This window comes from Pleurodeles waltl, chromosome 5 (assembly GCF_031143425.1).
Source record: "Pleurodeles waltl isolate 20211129_DDA chromosome 5, aPleWal1.hap1.20221129, whole genome shotgun sequence".
NCBI lineage: Eukaryota > Metazoa > Chordata > Amphibia > Caudata > Salamandridae > Pleurodeles > Pleurodeles waltl.
The window spans coordinates 1,779,312,779-1,779,338,646 of record NC_090444.1 but is presented as its reverse complement, the minus strand read 5'-3'; positions in this window follow the sequence as shown (position 1 = coordinate 1,779,338,646).

Below are 25,868 nucleotides of genomic sequence, written 5' to 3'. Positions count from 1 at the left end.
GGGTGACGGAGAGCCTATCTCAATTGACGCCACAGGATAGTCTAGTCAGAGGAGCGCTTTCTCAGAAGCAGACGATCTTGAGGGACAAACAGAGCAATTGCCAGACCAGGAGGGGAAAGGAGTTGAGGTAGATCAAAGTCACTATGATCTCCTCCTGAACCAATTGCAGGTCCGTCAAGAGAAAACACCGCAGAACAAGGAGAAGGTTCAAATTTGACTCTCAAGAGAACACTTGCAAAAAGCCCACTGAAAGGAGATGCATGGCCAGAGTCGCAAATAGAAAGAGGAAAGAAGTTGTTGTTGAGACAACAATCGAGGAGGAAGTAGATACAACAAGGAGAGAAGATCTGTATTGAATGGCGATCAAAAGTTGAAAAGAAAGAGAATAGCAAATCGAAGATACGCAGGTCCTGAATGGACATATGCAACTAAGAGTGAATGGCAATAATTTTTGTCTTTTTGTTTTGATAGAGACATTTCAGGTCAATATTTTGGCACTTGAAGGAAGCTGATGAACTGAACTGTTGAAACAATCTGAGAAGAAAGTTTTGAGAAAAAGAGACTGTTGAAAGTAACCAGAAGAGACATTGACAACCTGATTTTACTTTTGAAACCTGATTTTGACAAAGCTGCTTACCGAATTTGACAAGAGATCCTGGAAGTGAGACTGAGAGCTGTAAATAACTGCTGAAAGAAGAGGTGTCTATTTTTGATTTTTGCTGCAGTTTTTCTAAATTTTCTTCTGCTTTCTCATTCTTTACAGATCATGGGTAACATTATCACAAAAGAGTATACAGTTCCTAGACACCAAGACTAAGAGAATCTTCCGGGAAGGCGCATGCCGGGTAGGTCTCCGGATTCAGGACAATGCAGCTAAAAAGTAATGCGAGTCCTAAGGTTCGCTTGATCCCAAGGAACCCATTCCTTAAGAGGGGAGGGTTCATTTATTTAGGTTTTTCACAGTGTAGTGTTATGTAACTATTTTTTCTATCCAATTACCCATTGATGGTATGTAGCATAGCAGAAAGATTTTTTTGTAAGTATTGGTCCTGACGAAGCGCTACCCGATCCGTAGGGACACCCAGGGCGCGAAACATGTTGACCATATATGTGACCACACACGGGAGCTAAAGGGAAGATTACCCCCACTAGATTTTTGGTTTTTGGGGGAGTGGGGGATCCTTATACGTTGTCTACTCCTGATTTGTTTTTAATATTGACCAAGACCCTCCACTCTAATAAAACTCACGGTTAGGAGGTCCTCGAGCCAATTTTATTTGTCTTGTTTCCTCTTCTGCTTTTTCATTTGTTTTGAGGCACACGCTGTTACTGTACATTTCCAGCTGAGTGCCCCCTTTTTTGGGGGCCCGTCAGACATTGCAGTGCCGGTATGGCGTGGAGCAGGCCCCATGATGAAGCATGACATCCAATGGATGTGTGAGGGCCTGTACCTCTGATTATTGGAAGGGTCGGAGTTGAACCTGTTCTCTTAGTCTTGGTGCCTAGGAACTGTGTTATCGTTTGTGATATGCTTAGCATTTTGGGAGGCCGTACACTGGACCTTATCTAATCTCTCCGTCCCTCTCTCTTTTTTGCCATGGGTAACATTAGTTCACAGAGTAGAGGTACTAGGCGCTGTAAATATATGCGCATTGGTGTGGCGATTATATGTGGGATGTTGTTTGTGGTGTTGATTGTAGGTATTTCTGTTCTTAATAAGAGTGAAGCCAACCATACTTCTGCTTTTGATATAACCACTGCACCAGTAGCAATAGAAAAGTTTAGGTTAGATGAGGAATATTTGCATGGGGATACTAATGCACAAGGAGAACTTTCTTCTAATGTTTTCTATCACTTGTTGAATGAGTATTTTGAGACAATGGATGCAAGGAATTGTTATGTGTGTGTGCAGATTCCTTCATCAGTTGAAGAAGGAGTTACCTACCATAGCTTGCCATTAACGTATGGAATAAGTTGTAGTCTGCTACTAACAAGTTTTTCTAACCGGGAGTACATATAGGGCCAGATGTAGCAAAAATCCAAATTGCGACTTGGAATTTGCGAGTCCCTTCGACTCGCAAATTGCATGTCGCAATTTGGTATGCAGAAAGGTGTCTCAGACACCTTCTGCAACTCGCAATGGGGTCGCAAAGACCCACCTCATTAATATTAATGAGGTGGGTCGCAGTTTGCGACCCCATTGCGAGTATGGGCACTCACGGGGATGGTGGCCTGCTGGAGACAGCAGACCACCATGTCCGTGACTGCTTTTTAATAAAGCAGTTTTTTTTTCTAAGTGTAGCCCGTTTTCCTTAAAGGAAAACGAGCTACACTTTGGAAAAATAACCGAAACCTTTAGTTTGGGATTTTTTCAGGGCAGGTAGTGGTCCATTGGACCACTGCCTGCTCTGAAAAAATATTTTTTGGTCCAGTCACAAAGGGGAAGGGGTCCCATGGGGACCCCTTCCCGTTTGCGACTGGGTTACCATCCACTTCAAGTGGATGGTAATTGCGATTCCATTTGCGACAGCTTTCGCGGTCGCAAATGGAATTGAATTGCATTGCGAGTCGCAAATAGGAAGGGAACACCCCTTCCTATTTGCGAGTCGGAAATGCATTTTGCGAGTCGGATCCGACTCGCAGAATGCATTCCTGCATACCGGAGAGGCTTTTGCGCCTCGCAAACAGCGTTTTTTGCTGTTTGCGAGGCGCAAAACCCTTTCTACATCTGGCCCATAGTACTTTTACTCAAATTACGATGTTGTGTTTTCGTTTTTTCCTATAATTAGGTATTGGAGTAGAATAGCTAAAGATAATCAAATAGTAATAGTTAGAGGTTTCTTTGAACCTACAATGATGTTTGGCACAGCTTATGCGCATAGGAATAATTTGACATGCTTGCTTACACCTTTAGAGAAAAGCTTCTTAGATCACACAGATGGCAGGAGAAAGACATTGAAGGAGAAGTTAGAGAAAGGCTTAGAGAAATGGACTTACAGGAATGATTTTGCTTATAGTGCAATTAAAACGCAGGGGACATTAGCTTTAGATGCGCATCATGTTGGGAAACTTTGTATATACAGGTCTAAATCACGCACTGACACTTTGGTGGTCATTACAACATTGGCGGTAAAAGCCGCTTACCGCCGTGCAGAAGACCGCCAACACACCGCCACGGCCACTGAATTCCACCACAGCTATTATGACCCACATCTCAAAATCCGACAAAATTCAGACACCCACACAAGTCCGCCACACCAAAGGTCAGTGATAAACTGGCGAAAACAAATCCTCCACCGTCACGGCAACAGAAATACGCCCACGCTATCACGACACACGAATCCACGCGGCGGTCTTTCAACCGTGGTGTTCCATTGACGGTACACACTGCCGCGCTCAAAATACACACACTTCTACAAAACACCGCCACATTGGACAATTCGAAATACACACACCTGATACACATAAACACCACTCCCACGCACCCATTACAATATAAAACACACACCCACATCACCCACAAACCCCTACGACCACTATTACAGAGAGAAGGCCAGAGAGAAACACCACCATCCACAAACTAGCAGCCATAGGCACTCAACACCATCACCCACACAACTTCCACGCACAAAACACCACACACCACTACATATCACCACACTTATTACAACACACTCCACCCCACACATCACCTACACCACCCCATGGCACGGCAAAGACACCCCAGGTTTTCGGAGGAGGAGCTCAGGGTCATGGTGGATGAAATCGTCCGGGTAGAGCCACAGCTATTTGGAGCACAGGAGCAGCACACCTCAATTGCAAGGAAGATGGAGCTATGGAGAAGAATAGTCAACAGGGTCAACGCAGTGGGACAACACCCAAGAAATCGGGAGGACATCAGGAAGAGGTGGAATGACCTACGGGGGAAGGTGCGTTCCGTGGATTCAAGACACCACCAGGCGGTTCAGCGGACTGGCGGCGGACCCCCACCTCCTCACCCACAACTAACAACATGGGAGGAGCAGGTCTTGGCGATTCTGCATCCTGAGGGCCTCGCAGGAGTCGGTGGAGGAATGGACTCTGGTAAGTCAAACCTTTAACTACCATAACCCCCACCCTACCTGCATGCTATCACATACCCCTACCCTCGCCCCCACCCCTATCACTCCAACTCCTCACAAATGTACCAATATCACAAACCACACATCCCAAACCCAAGCCCTGCATGCAACACCAATGCATGGACACCCATCACTAAAGCATGCCCACTGCACATACCCATACACCCCCCTAAACCAGCATCACACAAGCCCCCACACAGGAATGCAAGCACTGCGGTACACGGTCACCCACCCATTGCACACCATGACACACACAGATGCAATAATCATGCTTTTACACCCCTGCAGGACCACTACCCAACGTCACCAGACAGGAGGGTCCAGACATCTCCACCCCACCCACAGAAGAGGCCCACAGTGATGACAGCAGCTCTGTCCAACTGGATCTAGATGAACAGCCCGGACCATCGTGGGCCTCGGGACAGTTGGTTCCCCTCACACAGGCACAGGCCACCACAGACCTACCCCCCTCTGGTAACACCAGCATAGCACCCACCCAGCGGGCCCATACCTCCGTCCCCAGGACACGTCAATCAGCTGTGTGTCCACCACTACAGGGAACCCAGGATATCCCACCACCCCAACAACAGCAGGGACCTGGGGGCAGTGGTAGTGGGCACACGCTCCAGGGGACGGAGGCCCAGGAACACAGGGGAACTGGGAGGGCTGCTGTGCGACAGGGGGCAGACAGGCCAAGGGAACCCACTCTCCACGAGGCCCTCTCCTCCATCTTGGGAGCATACCACCACTCCCAGGAGACGATGGCAACGGTCCTGGCCAAGTTTCAGGGGACCCAGCGCATGCAGGAGGAACAGTATTTGGGCTTCAGGGAGGAACTCAGAACCATCAGCTCCGCCCTGGGCACCATCGTAGGGGTGCTGAAGGAAATACTCAACACCAGGAGGGAACTGTGGCACTACAAGGGGCCCCTGATACTAGCATGGATGATGAACTGCCCACCACCTCCGCTGGCGCTAGTGGACAGGAGGCACCGCCACAGGACCACCACACCAGCACCCCACCCCCTGCAGATGGAGAACCACCCCGCAAGCGGTCCATGAGATCCAGGAACAAGACAGAGCACGATGCCAAGACCCCCGCCAAGAAATGAGACCACCCTGATTGTCAACCCACTGTCCCACTTTGTCACCCTGTCCATATTGGAACTGCCCCAGCTCCACTTCCTATGCCCATATGGGCAATGCACCTATGAGACAAATAGACTGGACTCTGCCATGGACACTCCTCCGCCATCACCCCTCACCATTTAACTTCCCCCTCCAATATTTTGTATGTAAATAAACACACCTAAAGCACCAAAAGATCTGGAGTCTGTCTGTGATTTTGAAATAGTGTATTTGCAATGACAGTGACAAAATGTTCATGAAATAGTAATGTCAACATACCTATGTCACACAGCTCTAGTCCATGAGGAATCTAAGCAGATGACACACGTTGGGACCCACACCTGTGAAACCGTAAGGGAAAATGACAACTCAGTGACCATACACTGGGTGAAATCGACAGACAGGATAGAGGTAGAAGTGTAAAAGTACTTGTAGTAGGCAGGAATGTATTCTCACCTGTGGTTCACTAGAAATATTGCTAGATGACTGAGTCCCTGTTGTCAATGTCTTCTTCCTCTGCTTCCTCCTCATCACTGTCCACTGGCTCCACAGCTGCCACAACACCGCCATCTGGACCATCCTCCTGCAGAAAAGGCACCTGTCGTCGCAAAGCCAAGTTATGAAGCATACAGCAGGACACGATGATCTGGCACACCTTCTTTGGTGAGTAGAATAGGGATCTACCTGTCATATGGAGGCACCTAAACCTGGCCTTCAGGAGGCCGAAGGTGCGTTCGATCACCCTCCTAGTCCGCCCATGGGCCTCATTGTAGCGTTCCTCTGCCCTGGTCCTGGGATTCCTCACTGGGGTCAGTAGCCATGACAGGTTGGGGTAACCAGAGTCACCTAATAACCACACCCGGTGCCTCTGGAGTTGACCCATCACATAAGGGATGCTGCTATTCCGCATGATGTAGGCGTCATGCACTGAGCCAGGGAACATGGCATTCACATGGGAGATGTACTGGTCGGCCAAACATACCATCTGTACATTCATCGAATGATAACTCTTCCGGTTCCTGTACACCTGTTCACTCCTGTGGGGGGGACCAAAGCCACATGGGTCCCATCAATGGCACCTATGATGTTGGGGATATGTCCAAGGGCATAGAAGTCACCTTTCACTGTAGGCAAGTCCTCCACCTGAGGGAAAACGATGGAGCTGTGCATGTGTTTCAGCAGGGCAGACAACACTCTGGACAATACGTTGGAAAACATAGGCTGGGACATCCCTGATGCCATGGCCACAGTTGTTTGAAGAGACCCACTTGCAAGGAAATGGAGCACTGACAGCACCTGCACTTGAGGGGGGATTCCTGTGGGATGGCGGATTGCTGACATCAGGTCTGGCTCCAACTGGGTACACAGTTCCTGGATTGTGGCACGGTCAAACCTGTAGGTAATTATCAAATTTCGTTCCTCCATTGTCGACAGGTCCACCAGCGGTCGGTACACCGCAGGATTCTGCCATCTCCTCACATGTCCCAGCGGACGGTGCCTATGAAGGACAACAGCGAGCACAGAGTCAAACAACTCAGAGGTATGTACCCACAGTCTACACAGAACACAATTCATACACAAAATCTGGCCTGTATGTGTGTTGAGAGTAGGCCTAGGTATGGGTGACGCAGTTGGTAATTAGGCCATGTGGGCCCCTGAAATGGCGGCTGCCTTACCTCTAAAGCGGGACAATGGGATGTGAGGTAACTGCGCTGGCATTGTACACCGTCGCGGTAGGCGGTCGAAGACCGCGGCGCAATGCTGCATTGGTTAACATTGGACCCTATGGGTCCCAGAAGCCAATGACGATGTACGCCGGCGGTAATGGTATGCACCTTGGCCGACGTGACCGCTGCGGATGTGACCGCCATTTTCTATCTGTTGAATCACTCGATACCTGATCTTCGACAGGAGAGGACCTACACTGCAAGTGCTGCTGTGACCTCGGTCTGGAAGAGACAATGGCTTGTGCGTCTGGGGAAAGGGCCCCTTCCTTCTCATCGGAGGAGTTGGAGAAGCTTGTCGACGGGGTCCTCCCACAGTACACGCTACTCTACGGTCCTCCAGACCAACAGGTAAATACACAGGGAGCATGTTGTATGGGCTATGCCTGTGTGGAGTGGGCTGGTTGTAAGAAGGAAGGGGGCAGAGTCCTGCGTGCATGAAAGACGGTGGGTGCATGTGCCACATGGCAAGGGTAGGGATGGGGGCCACTCACTTTGACGGTGCAGTTGGTAATGACTTCTCTTCTTCCCCTGTACATTTCATGTAGGTCAGCGCACACAAGAAGAAGGATATTTGGCGTGCCTTCGCCACGGACGTCCGGACCCTGGGGGTCCACCACAGACGGAGCACCCACTGCCGGAAGAGATGGGAGGACATTCACCGCTGAAGCAAGAAGACGGCGGAGGCTCAGCTGGGGATGGCCTCCCAACATGGGAGGGGTGCCCGTCGAACCATGACCCCCCTGATGTTCCGGATCCTGGCGGTGGCCTACCCTGAGTTGGATGGGCGCTTGAGGGCATCACAGCAGACACAAGGGGGTGAGTACACTCTCATTCAGCTGACTTTGCGCGCAGTGGAGGTGTCCTGGTGGGGGAGAAGGGCTGTGGGTTTCCCTAGGCCAGGGCGAGTTCCGTAGGCTAGGCCCCTTCATAAGGCATGGCCCTGTGGCCCCCCATCCCACCTCTGTAGAGTGCCAAGTACAGCTGTTCATCTGTATCATCTATGTGTGCAGATGTCGTCCATAGCCTTGTAGGACATTTCCCAGGAATTGCACTGTAGAGCCCAACAGCGCGACGTAGTGCAGGGGGCTGCTGTGTCTGTCTTGTCCGCCAACGGTAGCGGTAAGCCATGCACTCAACCTGTCTTTCTTCTGTTCCCCCTCCCCTTTTTTTGCGGTCTCCCTGTTCTTGTGTGCATTAGCATCATCAGGCGGAGGAGCAGAGGCACCAGAGCATGAGGGAGCTGCATCCCACATGAGCATGGAGGTCCACACTACGGACTCGGAATACACCAGTGGGACGTAGGGTGAGGGGAGCACCACAGCGGTCACAGGATCTGCAACCAGCGACACAGACTCGTCCTCCGATGGGAGCTCCCTTGTGGTGGCCGCAACATCTGTGCCCCCCACTTCAACAGGTACAGCCGCCACCCCCCCTACCAGCACCACCCTCCCAGCAGCCCCTCAGCCTTCGCCCCGTGCCCGCTCACCCAGGAGGGTGGGCATCTCCTTCGCCCCAGGCACCTCAGGCCCTGCCCCTGTCACCTCTGCTGCCCTCAGTGAGGAGGCCATTGACCTCCTCAGGTCCCTCACTGTTGGGCAGTCTACCATTTTGAATGCCATCCAGGGTGTAGAAAGGGAGTTGCAACACACAAATGCATTCCTGGAGGGCATTCATTCTGGTCAGGCTGCCCTTCATCAAACCGTTCAAACTCTGGCCTCAACACTGATGGCAGCCATTGTCTTGTGTCTAGCCTCCCCCCTCCAACTTCCTCCACCCAGACCCAATCCCCTGTACCTCTGCCTATCCCAAGCACACCATCAGACCAGCCTGCACACACCTCACCACATAAGGGAAGCTCAGGCAAACATAAGCACCACACATCCCACAGGCACTCACGCAAGCATCACACATACAGACACACCAACATCCACTGCCTCCACTGTATCCCCCTCCTCGTCGTCTCCCTCCTCCCTCCCAGTCTCGTCTACACTCACATCTGCATGCACTGCCCCTACAGCCACTACGTACCGCACCAGCACACCCACCACCACACCCCGCTCACGTGCACTCAGCTCCCCCACTACCATTCACACATCCCCTGTGTCCTCTCCCAGTGTGTCTGTGATACCCCCTCCGAAGATACACAAACGCAGCCACACACACACCCAACAGCCATTCACCTCACGACAGCCTCCAGCGCATGCACCTGCACCCAAATCCACAAAAGTTACACCTCCTAAAACCACCACCTCTTCCTCCACTCCCAAACCCCCTCCAGCTACCCGTCCCAGTGTCTCCAAACAACTTTTCATGTCCACCCTTAACCTATTTCCCACCACCCCCCCGTCCAACTCATAGGTCCCGTACTAGCACCACAGCCACAAAATCACCGGGACCAGTGGTGCCTGTTGTCACAGGTATGTGGAGTGCACCGGCCACCAGGCCAGCCAGTGTATCACGGAGCCAGAGCATAGCCAGTCCCCCCCCTGTGAAGCACCAAAAGTTGGCCAGTGCCCGGCGGTTGAGGGGGAAGACTCCAGCCACCCAAGCCACTCACAGGAGCCCCAGGGGGAGTGTGGACTCAGCTGTGACTCCTCCCAAGGTGGGGAAGGGGCAGAAGAAAGCTGCAAAGTCTGGGAGGAGCAGCACGGCGGAGAAGACCGCCGTCATCCCCGCTGCCCAGGAGGCCACCACCAGTCCCCTCGTCGCTGTCCAGGAGGACCTCGCCAGCCACAGCCCAGCTGTCCAGGAGGACCCCGCCAGCCACAGCCCAGCTGCCCAGGAGGGCCCCGCCAGCCACAGCCCAGCTGCCCAGGAGGACCCCGCCAGCCACAGCCCAGCTGGGCAATGAAGGACCGCCAGCCCCAGCCCAGCTGGGCAATGAATGACCGCCAAGTCAAGCACCGCTGAACAGGACAAGGACCGCCAACTCAATCACCGCTGAACAGGGCAAGCACCGCTGAACAGGGCAAGGACCGCCAACTCAATCACTGCTGAACAGGGCAAGCACCGCTGAACGGGGCAAGGACCGGTGAACAGGGCAAGGACTGCCAAGTCAAGCACCGCTGAACAGGGCAAGCACCGCTGAACAGGGCAAGGACCGCCAAATCAAGCACCGCTGAACAGGGCAAGCACCCCTGAACAGGGCAAGGACCGCCAACTCAAGCACCGCTGAACAGGGCAAGCACCGCCAACTCAATCACCGCTGAACAGGACAAGGACCGCCAACTCAAGCACCGCTGAACAGGGCAAGGACCGCCAACTCAAGCACCGCTGAACAGGGCAAGCACCACTGAACAGGGCAAGGACCGCCAACTCAAGCACTGCTAGCCCATGAGCGGCAGGGGCAGTGACGCAACAGGGACCATCGCGGGGTGAGTGATGCACTCTGGGCACCAGTCCCCCTCCAGAACCAGTGGAGACTTGCATCCACTCTGTCTGTCCTGCACAGGATAAAGCACTCTGGGCACCAGTCCCCCTCCAGAACCAGTGGAGACATGCATCCACTCCGTCTGTCCTGCACAGGATGAAGCACTCTGGGCACCAGTCCCCCTCCAGAACCAGTGGAGACTTGCATACACTCCGTCTGTCCTGCACAGGATGAAGCACACTGGGCACCAGTCCCCCTCCAGAACCGGTGGAGACATGCATCCACTTCGTCTGTCCTGCACAGGATGAAGCACTCTGGGCACCAGTCCCCCTCCAGAACCAGTGGAGACTTGCATCCACTCCGTCTGTCCTGCACAGGATGAAGCACTCTGGGCACCAGTCCCCCTCCAGAACCAGTGGAGACTTGCATCCACTCCGTCTGTCCTGCACAGGATGAAGCACTCTGGGCACCAGTCCCCCTCCAGAACCATTGGAGACATGCATCCACTCCGTCTGTCCTTGGCTGGATGAAGCACTCTGGGCACCAGTCCCCCTTCAGAACCAGTGGAACTGTCATCCACTTGAGAGACTGTGGCTTTGCACTCCCCAGGATGCAGCAGTGGGCAAACCACCCACTGGAGAGACTTGAGAGACTGTGGCTTTGCACTCCCCAGGATAAAGCAGTGGGCAAACCACCCACTGGAGAGACTTGAGGGACTGTGGCTTTGCACTCCCCAGGATGGTATAGTGGGCAAACCACCCACTGGAGAGACTTGAGAGACTGTAGCTTTGCACTCCCCAGGATAAAGCAGTGGGCAAAGCACCCACTGGAGAGACTTGAGAGACTGTGGCTTTGCATTCCCCAGGATGGTACAGTGGGCAAACCATCCACTGCAGAGACTTGAGAGACTGTGGCTTTGCACTCCCCAGGATAAAACAGTGGGCAAACCACCCACTGGAGAGACTTGAGAGACTGTGGCTTTGCACTCCCCAGGATGGTACAGTGGGCAAACCACCCACTGGAGAGACTTGAGCGACTGTGGCTTTGCACTCCCCAGGAAAAAGCAGTGGGCAAACCACCCACTGGAGAGACTTGAGAGACTGTGGCTTTGCACTCCCCAGGATGGTACAGAGGGCAAACCACCCACTGGAGAGACTTGAGAGACTGTGGCTTTGCACTCCCCAGGATAAAGCAGTGGGCAAACCACCCACTGGAGAGACTTGAGAGACTGTGGCTTTGCACTCCCCAGGATGGTACAGTGGGCAAACCACCCACTGGAGAGACTTGTGAGACTGTGGCTTTGCACTCCCCAGGATACATCAATGGGCATGTAGCCCCCTCGCGGATCTGGCGTCGTGCACTCATCCGGCTGAGGTGCCCCCCCTTCCCTTCCCCCTGAGGTGCCTGTTGTATTTCTATCTGATGCCCCTGCAGTGTTCTCTCCGTCATGTTCGGGTATCTTGTGTGTTCCTCGCCCATGCATTTTGGGCCCAGTGGTCCACGGACTATGAATGGTGTATTACCTGGACTACTATTCGTGGTGTATATTTTGTTAATAGTGTATACATGTATATTTTTGCTTACTCTATTTTGATATTATACAATGGTTACACTCATTTCCTTTTGTCTTTGCATTCTTCCAGGGGGGTTGGGGGTGTTACTGTAATGTTTGGATATGCATTGGTGTGTGTGTTGTAGTGGGTGAGGGTGGGGGTGGGGGTTGGGGTGTTGCGTGTGTGTCCCCCTGTTTTTTGCTTCCCCCCTCCCCTATGTTGTAGGTGCAGTACTCACCGTGGTCTTCGCCGCCGGCGTTGGTGCTCCTGATACAGGAGCAGGAAGACTATTGCAGGAAGAATATGGAGTTCCAGCTCCATGGTGCCCTCCTTCCTCGTGAAGTGTGTAGAGGTGAGTGTTTTCCCTTCGAAATGTCTGTTTCCACTGTGTTTTTATCAGCGGTGAATCCGCCCCGGAAAAGGTGGTGGATTGGCCTGTCATAATAGTGTGGGCGGTACATTGTCTCCCGCCTGTCTGTTGGCGGTGACCGCCAAGCTGTTTGTCTGTACCGCCGTGGCGGTCGGAGTGTTAAAGTGGCTGTCTTTGTTGGCGGTTTCCGCCACGGTCGTAATTCCAAATTTTTTACCGCCGGCCTGTTGGCGGTCTTACCGCCGCTTTAACTCCGTCCGCCAGGGTTGTAATGACCCCCTTTGTTTGTGGGAACAAGTGAATGCAAGCATGTGTTTTTGTTTCAGAGTAAATGGATGTTTATGTTGAATGGACAGGACCCAGCGATTCTCCGAATTTATTATATCTGTGGTCTTAACGTTTATTTTAGCCTTCGAAGAGGATGGTATGGGACATGTTATTTGGGGATTGGTTTTCCCAAAGATTTATAAAATGGATGATGTGAAGAAGTTTCTGAGAATTACAGAATGACATCATAGGAGACAGATGAGGGAGTCCTCTTCTGGTATAGTGGGGGATATATTTGGAGCAGTGATTCCTTCAGTGGGTGTCATTCTGAATTCGATAAAGATTCAAAAGTTGTCTACTATTGTGGATAACATGCTGACAAATTTTCAGGAGCCATACTCCTGATAGATACTGAGTTAGCTGCTGATAGATCTATGACTCCTCAGAATTGTCTTGCTTTAGCGAAGGATGGTTGAGTCTGTAGAATGATTAATTCTAGTCATCGCTGCTCGTATATTCCTGATAATAGTAAAGTAATTAGAGGCTTGATTACTAATCTGACTATTGAAAGTGCTGATTTGAAAGAATGGAAAGAACCAGGTGTTTGGGAAAAGGTTGGCAAAGGTTTTGCTTCAGTGGGAAATTGGCTCAGCAACATTTGGAATGGGATTCTATTGAAAATCTTACAGGAGATATTAATTATTGTGGTTTGTCTAATTGGAATATGGGGATTGTGTAAATTATGCAAAAGAACTAAATTGAAAAGGTCAAAGAATAATCAGAGGAGGGAAGAAAAGAAAAGGGAAAAAAAACTCAAAAGGGAAACAAAAGTATGAAGGGATTGAATTGAGAGAATTTTAGCTGATGCAAAAATTTGTGAGTGGTAGTTAGTGTGATGACACATTTAGGGGGTGATTCTAACTCTGGCGGGCGGCGGAGGCCGCCCGCCAGAGTTCCCCCCTTCAGAATACCGCACCGCGGTCGTAAGACCGCTGCGGTGATTCTGGATTTTCCACTGGGCTGGCGGGCGACCGCCAAAAGGCCGCCCGCCAGCCCAGTGGAAAACAACCTTCCCACGAGGACGCCGGCTCTGAATGGAGCCGGCGGAGTGGGAAGGTGCGACGGGTGCAGTTGCACCCGTTGCGAATTTCACTGTCTGCAATGCAGACAGTGAAATTCAAAGTGGGGCCCTCTTACGGGGGCCCCTGCAGTGCCCATGCCATTGGCATGGGCACTGCAGGGGCCCCCAGGGGCCCCACGACACCCCATACCGCCATCCTGTTCCTGGCGGCAGAGCCGCCAGGAACTGGATGGCGTTATGGGGTGTCAGAATCCCCATGGCGGCGCAGCTGGAGGATTCTTTTGGGCAGCGGAAAACCAGCGGGAGACCGCCGGTTTTCCTCTTCTGACCGCGGCCAAACCGCCGCGGTCAGAATGCCCTGCGGGGCACCGCCAGCCTGTTGGCGGTGCTCCCGCCAACGCTGGTACCGGCGGTCCATGACCGCCGGGGTCAGAATGACCCCCTTAGTTATCAAAGGAGGGACTGCTAGTGCAGGTATATTAATAAAAATTATTAATGAGTATTCATGTATTCTGAATAAGGGGTTTATATAGAAAATATCATAACGTAGAAAAGTAATGCATGCATTTGAAAATGTGATTACAAAGAGTGGCCTTCAATGTTCACGAAGTGTACTTACTAGTAAATTAATACTGTGAAAAGTTGAATATATGTCTGACTAATTGTAGTAATATGTCACATTAAAGGTTATGCATTATGCTTTAGCTTTATTAATTGTAGGCCTTAACTTAGCAAGTGTCTTGGCCTACTTGCCAGGTCTCATGTCAAAGCTGTATTTCCTAACGCTTAATAAATGGCTGTCCTAGAGAGTTAAACTGTGATTTTTATTGAATTGTTTAAATGTGCTCACGAGGGATGTTTTCTCATAAGAACCGCCTGCTAGAAGATGCTGTTCTTGTTAATGTAACATTTTGTGTGTAATATGTGTGAGAATGACTCAAGAGAAGAACAATGGAGATACTGACTGGAGTGGAAGCTGCCACAATATTGTTACCTGACAAGCCGGATGATGAGGATATTGCAGGACAAACCAGTCAACGACATGTGAACAGAGTAATGGTAGAATTAATATAATTAGGGCCATATTTATACTTTTTGACGCACAACTGCGCCAACGCAGTTGTGCATCAAAAATTTTACCGCCGGCTAACGCCATTCCAACGCACCATGCGGGCGCCTTATTTATGGAATGATGTTAGCCGGCGCTGCGGACTGGTACACGTAAAAAAAATGACTCGCACCAGGCAGCGCCGGTGTATGGGAAAATGGGGGTTGTGTGTCAAAAAATGGTGCAAGTCAGGTCTGAGGCAAAAATCAGGCCTCACACCGGACTTGCGCCATTTTTTTTGACGCATAATCCCCATTGACATGACTCCTGTCATAGCAAAGACAGGAGTCATGCCCCCTTGCCCAATGGCCATGCCCAGGGGACATAAGTCCCCTGGGCATGGCCATTGGGCATAGTGGCATGTATGGGGGCCCAAATCAGGCCCCCCTATGCCACTTAAAAAAAATTAAAATATACTTACCAGAACTTACCTTTCCTTCCCTGGGATGGGTCCCTCCATCCTTGGGTGTCCTCCTAGGGTGGGCAAGGGTGGCAGGGGGTGTCCCTGGGGGCATGGGAGGGCACCTCTGGGCTCCTTCCGAGCCCACAGGTCCCTTAATGCCTGCCCTGACCCAGGCGTTAAAAAACGGCGCCCATAAGGCTGGGCAATGTTTTTTAAGGCCCGCCCCCTCCTGTGCGTCAAAATGACGCGGGAGTATAAATAAGGCGCACAGGCCTTAAAGTCATTTTTGGAAGGGAACGCCTACTTTGCATATAATTAATGCAAGACAGGTTCCCCCTTCCAAAAAATGACACACATGGTGGGATTTTGACGTCCGCTGAGTCAGGCGTCAAAGTATAAATATGGGGCAGGGTTTGCGCCGAATGTGCGTCAAAATTTTTGACGCACATTTGGTGTAAGCAGAGTATAAATATGCCCCTTGGAGTTTTAGTTTTATTGGACAAAGTGTGAACATGTGAGTAACTGACCAATAGGGATTTGGGAAGTGGTCTTACTAGTTTTGATTTAATGACACTGCACTGAGAAAAACCCAGCATTCTGAATTTTGCCATTACCGTCATTGCCCATATTCTTGCTGGCCCAAAGGTCAATATTTCTTGTGCTCCTTGACAAGAGACGTGCTTAACTTTATTGCTTAGAGACTCTGGCCCTCATTACGACCCTGGCGGTCGGTGATAAAGTGGCAGTAATACCGCCAACAGGCTGGCGGTAACTACCACCAAATTATGACCATGGAGGAAAGATCTCTGAAAGACAGCCAATGCACCACACTGACCACCAGGGCGGAATCAACAGCCACCACAGTGGTAGCCGCCTACAGCCAGGCAGAAGTCAATTTTCCGCCCACCATATTAAGACCCTGAAAACCGCCACCTTTTCTGTGGCGGTACCAATGACATCAAAAGCTAAGCTCAGAAGTGAAAGGACTCACCATTGGAGACACAGGGAAGAACCACGCCGCCATGGAACCAGAACTGCATGTTTTTCTGATGATATTCTACGTTCTGCTCCACCACGAACACCAACGCCGGCGAAGACGATGACAGTGAGTACAGCCGCCTAGCACACAAGGGAGGGGGGGAGAAAAAAGAGAGTGACACACACATGCACAACACACACCCCCCACACACACACCGTACACACAACCATATGCATTATAAAAACAATTTGACCCTGGAATCCTGCTGAATAATGCGAGGACAGCATGTTTGTAATAAGATCAACAAAGTAGAAATAATAAGTTAGGCAAGATAATAGATATGTACATATTTACAGAAAAAGGGACACAGCCCAGTTCTCAATTTGCATGGGCCACATGGTCACAGGCCACAGTCCAAGGCCACACATGTCACCTACTTCAACACAGAGAGAACACTGCAGGGGCATCAGTTGGGAAATAGGCAGGCACCTCAGGGGGACGGGGGGGCACCTCAGCCGGGGGATGTAACAAGACCACTGGTTCTGGAGGGGGCAACGTGCCCTGTGCTTGATCCTGGGGAATACAAGGTCAGAGTCTCTCATGTAGTTGTCTTACCACTGGTCCTCGAGGGGGCAACATGACCTGTGCTTGATCCTGGGGAGTGATTGGCCACAGTCTCTAATGTGGGTGTCTTACCCACTGGTTCTGGAGGGGGCAACGTGCCCTGTGCTTGATCCTGGGGAGTGATGGGCCACAGTCTCTCATGTGGGTGTCTTACCCACTGTTTCCGGAGGGGGCAACATGCCCTGTGCTTGATCCTGGGGAGTGCAAGGCCACAGTTTCTTGAGTGGGTGTCTTCCCCACTGGTTCTGGAGTGGACAGGCCGCACAGCAGCCCATGGAGGCAGGATTACATACCGTCCACCGGCAGTGATGGCTGCATAGTGGTGGTGCTGCTGGTGGGGTAAGGCTCCTGCCCATCCCCTGCAACCTCGAACGGCTGCACAGTGGTGGTGCTGCTGGTGGGAAAGGCTCCTGCCCACTGCACAGTGGTGGTGTTGCTGGTGGGAAGAGGCTCCTGCCCATCCCCTGCAACCTCGGATGGCTACACATTGGTGGTGCTGCTGGTCGGGGGAAGGCTCCTGCCCATCCCCTGCAACCTCGGACAGCTGTACAGTGGTGATGCTGCTGGTGGGGGAATGTCTCCTGCCCATCCCCTGCACCCTCGGACAGATGCCCAACCATGGTTGGTGGTGGGGGCTCTGTCACAGTTCCTGGTCCAGGCACCTTGCCCTTACTGCCTGCTGGTGCAGTCTCCTTGCTCTTCCTGCCTGCTGATGCAGGCTCCTTGCTACTCCTGCCTGCTGGTGCAAGCTCCTTGCTCTTCCTGCCTGCTAGGGCAGACTCCTTGCTCCTTCTGCCTGCTGGTGCAGGCTCCTTGGCCTTTCGGGTGGCAGGTGCAGGCTCCTTTCCCTTCTTGCCTGCTGTGACAGTCTCCCTCCCCTTTAGGCTGGCTGGTGCAGGCTCCATCCCCTTTAATATATGTGGCCTAGATCCCTTTCCACCATGAGTCTCCCTCCCCTTTAGGCTGGCTGGTGCAGGCTCCATCCCCTTTAATATATGTGGCCTAGATCCCTTTCCACCATGAGTGGGTGCGGTTAGGACTGGGCCTGTGGACTGTGTGTCTGAGGTGCTTGGATGGGTTTGTGATACCCTGCCCATACGTGCAGGGTGGGGCGGGGAGGGGTAGGGAAGAGGTCAATGGTGGATATGAACAGTTTTTCAGGGACAGTGGGGCGGGAAGAGGGAGAAGGAATGGGCGTGGATGATGATGGACTGTTTGTCGGAGGTGTCTGTCTTCTGCTTTTGGGTGCAGGTGCATGGGATATATGCTGTTGTGAGGTGGATGGCTGTTGGGTGTTTGAGTGCTTGCGTTTGTGTATTTTAGGAGGGGAGACAGACACAGTGGGAGAGGACACAGGAGACGTGTGCATGCAGTTGTGGAGGTGTATGCCAGTGACGTGTATGTTCTGCTTGGTGTGCTGATGATGCTGGTAGTGGATGATGATGTAGTGCATGCAGGTGTGAGTGTAGATGTGGCTGGGAGGGAGGCAGTGGAGAGGGACAAGGGGGCGACAGTTGAAATAGTGGATGTTGTTGTTTCTGCAACTGGATGGTGTTTGTGTGAGTGCCTGTGGGATGAAGTGTGGTGCTTGTGTTTGCCTGTGACACTTTTGGGTGTTGTCTTGTGTGCATGTTCGTCTGTATGTGTGCTTGGGATAGGTTGGGGTTGAGGGGAATGGGACTGGGCAGTGGAAGTTGGAGGGGGGGCGGTAGAAACAGGGACAATGGCCGCCATCAGAGAGGAGGCCAGAGCCTGAATCGATCTCTGTTGGGCCGCCAATTAAGTGTGAATGCCCTCCAGGAATGCATTAGATTGTAGCATCTGGGCTGCCAGCCCATGGATGGCATTCACAATGGTTGACTGCCCTACAGAGATGGATCTCAGGAGGTCAATAGCCTCCTCACTCAGGGCAGCAGGGCTAACTGGGGCAGGGCCTGAGGTGCCTGGGGCGACGGAGATGCCCACCCTCCTGGAAGAGCGGGCAAGGGCAATTGGCTGAGGGGCTGCTGGGAGGGCGGTGCTGGTTCTGGGGGTGGTGGCTGTACCTGTAGCTGGGGTGGTCACAGAAATGTCCACCACTACCTGGGACCTTCCATCAGAGGAGGTATCTGTGTCAGAATAGTCCCCTCCAGTCTCTGCCGTGGTGCTCCCCTTGCCCTCCGTCCCACTGGTGCCCTCTGCCTCCTGGGTCCCGTGGGATGCAGCTCCCTCCGTCACTGGTGCCGCTGCTTCTCTGCCAGATGATGCTAATGCACATAAGTACAGGATGACAAAACAAAACAGGGGGGAAGAGACAAAGGATACACTGGGTCAATGGCTGCACCAACATCACAGTTGGTGTACACAGCACCCTCACACACAGGGAACAGGACTACGCAATATGCATTGCCCTACCAGAGAAATAGTTAGCCATCAAGGTATGGGGAGGGGCACACACTGCCAAATGCAGCACACTTGGAACCCACGCAGCCCTGACCAGTAGTGGATGCCTACGAGCTAGGTAGAAAAAATTTCCCTTCTGAACCCTAGCCACCAGGGGACCTACGCTGCAATATCAGGCCTGGCCTAGGGGCACCCACTGGCACACATCCCCCACCCAGATACCACCCTACCATGTGTGAGTTGTAATGATGGGCCCTGTACTCACCCCCTTGTGGCTGCTGTAATGCCCTCAAGCGCCCATCAAGCTCAGGATAGGCCACCGCCAGAGTGTGGGCCATTAGGGGGGTCAGGGTTCGACGGGCACCCCTTCCTCATTGGGAGGCCATCCCCAGCTGGGCCTCTGCCGTCTTCCGTGCCCAGCGTCTCAGGTCCTCCCACTGTTTGCAACAGTAGGTGCTCCATCTGCCTTAGACCCATAGGGTCCGCACCTCCTTGGTGCCACATGCTTCGTGCTCACAGTGTACTCACCTGTTGGTCTGGATGCCCATACAACAGTCCGTTCTGGGGTAGGACCTCATCCACAGGCCGTCCAACTCCTCTGAAGTGAAGGCTGGGGCCCTTTCCCCAGTCACATGGGCCATGGTAAGTTCCAGACACAGGTCACAGCAGCACATGCAGTGTAGGTCCTCTCCTATGGAAGGTGTGGTAACAAGTGAGGGATCTGATAGAAAATGGCGGTGACATCCGCGGCGGTGCATACCGTCACCACCGGCGTAGATCACCATTGTTTTCCTGCAGGTTGAAGATTCGGCCACAGTGAAGACAGAGGTTTATGCAATGGGACATATCCCCAATATATTTGGGGCGAATGATGGAACACATATTGCATTTGTCTCCTCCGCCAGAATGAACAGGTGTTCAGGAATCTTAAGAGTTTCCACTCTATGAATATGCAGATGGTGTGCTTGGCGGACCAGTGCATCTCCCACATCAATGCTAAGTATCCTGGGTCGGTGCATGATGCCTTTGTCCTAAAGAATAGCAACATCCAAAATGTGATGGGCCAACTACAGAGGCACAGGGTGTGGCTAATAGGTGAGCCCTGGTTCCCACCTAGTATATGTTGGTGTATGGGTATGGTGTGGGCCATATAGGATGGTGTGTGGCTAAATATTGTCCCTCAATATTTGCAGGTGACTCTGGTTACCCAAACCTATCATGGCTGCTGACCCCTGTGAGGAATGCCAGGACAAGGGCAGAAGAACGTATTAATGAGGCACATGGGCGAACCAGAAGGATAATTGAAAGACCTTTGGCCTCCTGAAGGCCAGGTTCCGGTGCCCCCATCTAACAGGTGGATCCCTGTGCTACTCACCAAAGAGGGTCTGCCAGATAATGGTGGCCTGTTGCATGTTGCAGAACCTGGCCCTCAGATGCCTTGTCCCATTCCTGCAAGAGGAGGAGGCTGGAGATGCCCGCGTGTCAGCAGTAGACCCTGTGGACAGTGAGGATGAGGAGCCAGAGGGTGAGGATGAGGACAACAGAACATATGTGATCTGACAATACTTCCAATGACACACAAGTAGGACAGTGTTACTTCACATTTCACTGCATTGGTTTTAATTTGTGTGCCAATGGCATGCTGATATTTTTAACCTCTATGCCCAATTTTCCCTCTGGCAATTCATTTTGCAGATGTTGGTGACCTGACACATATTCCTGGTGTTGTCACTACAGCCAGCTACAGGTCATTAATCTATGCTCATTCTCTGTACAGTTGATTTGCAATGTTTGTACCTGTTACAAGGAATACACATTTGATACACATGAGATACTCCCAAAATTTTTTTTTTTCAAAGAATGTTTATTGAAGTGCTAATATATGGAGGGGCAAGTGCAATGGTATAGGGTGATGATGGAGGAAAGTCCAAGGTATTGTTCCAGTCTGTTTGTAGCACAGGTGCATTGTCCATGGGGACATAGGAAGGGAAACAATGGCAGTTCAAGGTGGACAGGGTGACTGAGTGGGACACAAGGTTGACAATCAGGAGAGTCTCATTTCCTGGCGGGGGTCTTGGCAAGTGTCTCTGGCTTCTATCTGGATCGCAGGGAACGTTTGCAGGGTGGTTCACCTTCTGCAGGGGGAGGGGTGCTGGTGGCCTGTGAGTCCTGTGGCGGGGCCTCCTGGCCACTAGCGACAGTGGAGGTGGAAGGCTGTTCAGATGTGTGGCAGGGCCCCGCTGGTGTGAGACTGCCTCCCTCATAATGTTGGCCATGTCTGCCAGCACACCTGAAATGGAGATCAGGGTGTTGTTGATGACCTGCAAGTCCTCCCTGATCCCCTGGTACTGACCCTCCTGCAGCCGCCTGTTCTCCTGCACATTGTCCATGATCTGGCCTATCGTGTCCCTGGAATGTTGATAAGCCACCAGGATCTCTGCGAGTGCCTCCTGGAGAGTCGGTTCCCTGGGCCTGTCCTGGGGACAGAGGTATGGGTTAGCTGGGTGGGTGCTGCGGTGGTGTTTCATCATGGGGGAGGCTCTGTGGTGGTGTGTGACTGGGCCTGGGTAACCGGCTGTCCAGTGGTCCATGATGGGCCAGGCAGGTCATCCAGATTCTGAAGACCAGAGTTGCTGTCATCACTGTGGGCCTCTTCAGTTGGGGGAATGGATATTGATGACACCTCCTCTCCACTGAATTTAGCTGGGGTACCTGTGGGGATGTAAATGATGTGTTATGGTTTCTGTCTCTCACATATTGTATATCCGTGGCTTCCCGTCTTTGGTTGGATTTGCCCTGGCAGCTTTCACTTTTGTATGTTAGTGTATGGTGGGATAGATAATTCTCTATAGTGTGCATGCTTTGGTAATGAGTGCCCATGCAGGGCTGTGAGTGGTGTCCATGCATTGGTACAGCATGCAGGGCTTGGCATTGGGATGAGTGGGATGTGATGATGGGGTTTGCGGGAAGTGGTTGAGTGATGGGAGTGAGGGTGAGGGCATGTGATTGCATGCAGGTAGGGGGGTGATAATAGTAGAGAGTTGACTTACCCGAGTCCAGTCCTCCTCTGACTCCATCCAGGCCCTCAGGATGCAGTATTGCTAAGACTTGCTCCTCTCCTGCTGTGAGTTGTGGGGGAGGAGGTGGGGGTCCACCGCCAGGCCTCTGGATCGTGAGCTGGTGTCTTGCTGCAATGGAACGTACCTTCCCCCATAGCTCGATCCACCTCTTCCTGATGTCATCTGGGGTGCTGTCCCACGGCGTTGACCCTTTCTACGATTCTCTTCCATAGCTCCATCTCCCTACCTATAGATATCAGATGCACCTGTGCTCCAAATAGCTGTGGCTCTATCCTGACAATTTTCTCCACCATCACCCTTAGCTCCTCCTCTATGAAACGGGGGTGTCTTTGTGGTGTCATGGATGTTGTGTGATGTGTATTGGTGAGGGTGTGTTGGGTAATGTGTTGGGGTGTGTGATGTGTAGTGCGTGAGTGGAGTATAGGTGTGAATAGTGTGTGGCTCTAGTTGTGTCAGTGGTCTTAGTGTCAATCTCCTGCCAGTAATTGTTGTTTGTAAAGGGTTGTGGGTAATGTGGGTGTGTGTTTTATAGTGGTGTGGGTGTGGTGTGTGTATGGGTGTCAGGTGTGTGTTGTTTGAATTATCCAATGTGGTGTTGTTTTGTATATGGGTGTCCATTGTGAGCGCAGCAGTATGTACCGCCAATGGTTTACCACCGTTGAATGTCCGCCGTGGTGATTTGCAGGTCATAGTGTGGTGGGCGTAGTTCTGTTGGCGTAACGGTGTGGGTTTTGGTCTTGCCCATTTATCACTGACCTTTGGTGTGGCGGATTTGTGTATGTGGCTGAATACTGATGGATTGGTGTGTGTGTCATAATATGGTGAACGGAAATGCTCCACCGCGGCGGTAAGTTGGCGGCCGTCAGCGTGGCGGTAAGTGGGATTTACCGCCAATGTCATAATGAGGGCCTTTGTGTTTTCTGAACTTTAATGCTGAATCCTAATTGCCTTGCTGATCGACTGATGTCCTGAGGACGAAGACTGACTCTGCTTGCTGTTCCACATTGAGGATAGGTATTATGAATTAGACTGTTCATCATTATGCATATTTGTTTTGCTTTCTAGGTACCAACTGCACTGTTTTGATAGAGCCATAGTTAGATGTTTTTTTCCAAATTCGTGTTACTAAATTGTTCTGCATGAAGCCCAACATGCTGATGCTTATCTAATGTTAGTTAACGATCCTTACTAATGAAGTTATGTTAAGAGGGAATAATGCTTGATGAATTTCTCTGCTGAATTTGAATGTATGTAATTACTTTGACGCAGTTGACTTTGTTATTAATTTGCACCATAACCTTAGAATGTTTTGTAGTTCAAGCTTTGATTAGATTATGGCCCTCATTTCTACCTCAGCGGTCTTTTTTAAAGACCGCAGAGGTACCGCCGTGCTGAAGACCGCCACTGCAGGTGGTTTTCCACGCAGCGTATTATGACTGCTGGCAGCCCTCCGTCCTTTATCGGACGGAGAGCCGCCAGCAGCCATAATGGCGGTAGGCGGGGAAGTGGAGGCTGCTCCATCTCCACCGCCCCGTCATCAGAACACCGCCCACCGAATCACGTCTCATGAATCGGTGTGGCGGTGTTCTGGTGACGGGGAGCTGGCGGCGGAGCAGTCCCCATGGATCCCGTCCAAATGATCGTCCGTTAGGGGAGGAGGTGGGGGGGTGTTGTGTGTTGTGTGCGTGCATGGGGGTGTGTGTGTGAGTATGTAGAGAAGGTGTGTGAGTGCGTGTATGCATGCGGGGGTGTGTTGTGTGTATGGGAAATGTGTGCAGGTCGGTCTGTGTGCATGTCTGTATGTGTGCGGGTATGTGTTGTAGTGTATGTGTGCATGCAGGGGTGTGTGTATGTGCATGTTGGGGGTGGGGGTGGGGAGGGGGTCCTGCCACCTTTGGGGGGTGGCAGGGGGTGAGGGCTGTAGGGGGAGGACTCAGGGGTGGGGGAGTGGGGTGGGGGCGACCCCTATCAGTGCCAGGGAAGGAATTCCCTGGCACTGATAGTGCCTACCGCCATGAATTTTGTGGCAGTTCCAAACCACCCGAAATCTATGGCGGTATGCAGGGTCCTGATACCGCCGGCGGTCTGGTGACCGCTGCCTTGCTGGAGACTGAAGTCTCCAGCCCAGCGGTCGTCACCACCCTGGGGGTCGGAGTGGAGAAGTGGCGGATGAGCATGGCGGCAACCGCCATGGTTATAATTTCATTTTTTTCCGCCGGCCTGTTGGCGGTTTTACCGCCACTTCTCCCCCGTCCGCCAGTGTCGTAATGAGGGCCTATGTCTCTTCCGCCGCTTTAGACAGCCAGTGTTGTTTCTGTATGTATTTAATTTGATTTTGAGATTAATCTACTTGACTTTAGCATTCTTAATATAGGAAAATAAATATTCTAACCTTTACTAAAAGGTGTGGGTATTCATGATTGAAAGGTCATGGTGTGTGGCAATTACTGACTCCATTGATTATTACTGTTATTGATTGTTGTTGATTATTGATATTGTGTATTGGATATTGATTATGTGCTGGAGCTATGGTAAGAGCATCTTAATTGCAAGTCAAAAGGTTCATCGACCTATTTGTGTCCCCTTGTAAATTTACTTATTAAGGTCAGACGTGCTTACAGAGGTGCATCAATGTCTGTTCCCTGCACAGACTTCAACTTGCCGCCACTTATGTAGGAATTCAAAACATCTAGTAAATAAATATCCAGGTTTCTTTTGTCCATTAGGTTATATCCATCTTACAGCTTTCCAATCCACTCCTGCCTCAATCCACCAGAGAATCCATTTCTCCCACATTCTAAATTCTATATTACATTTGCAAGGTTCTACCAACTCTACATAAAGTTTTTTAAACTGATGCTTAGTCTTTTTGTGGTGTCTTCCACTGTGTACTGTAATTAAGTGTTGCACTAATACCTTACACATTGCTGCTTAAGTGAAACCTGAGTGCTCTGTGCCAAGCTACCAGAGGTTGAGCACAGGTTAATTTAAGGTGTGTATCTGACTTCCCCTCACTAGGATTGTGGTCCCTACTTGGACAGGGTGCATACCTCTGCCAACTAGGCAGGAATGTACTTGGGCTATATTTGGAGGATATTGGGGCTCTTTTTTCTTTGGTGGCCATTAATGGAGACTTCTTTTTTATGAAGCTCCCTAATTTCATCATCTACAGCAGTATCCTCATTAGAAATTGTTTTACATTTTCCACATTGATTCCATCAAGATGGTGTTCAGATGTGCTACACTTTTGGCATAAAGTCAGAGTGTTATCACTCTAGGTGCTCATTAGAACACTGTAGTAAAGCTGCTGAGCACCAGAGAGTTAACTCGCAGTCTGCTGCTGGTGTTGAAAGTGCATGTTTAAGTCCGCATGTCAGAATGTTTTAATGAAATAGAAGAGGAAGATACTTAAGAACTCACTTAAAACATGTCCTAATTTGTCTTTCTACAGCACTGACCATAATTTCTATGACAAAATAAAGCAACTTTGTTCTTTCTAAATTAAATGTTTTAAGCTTTACCAGTCTGAGCAAGATGACCTCAGGTGTGCTGCACGTTTGTCATAAGTAAGACTGTTATCGCTCTAGTTGTCTTTAGAACACTCTCGGAGGCTGTAGAAGAACACAAGGGAATCAACTGACAGGCTGCTCCTATTGGAAGTACATGTTTTACTAAG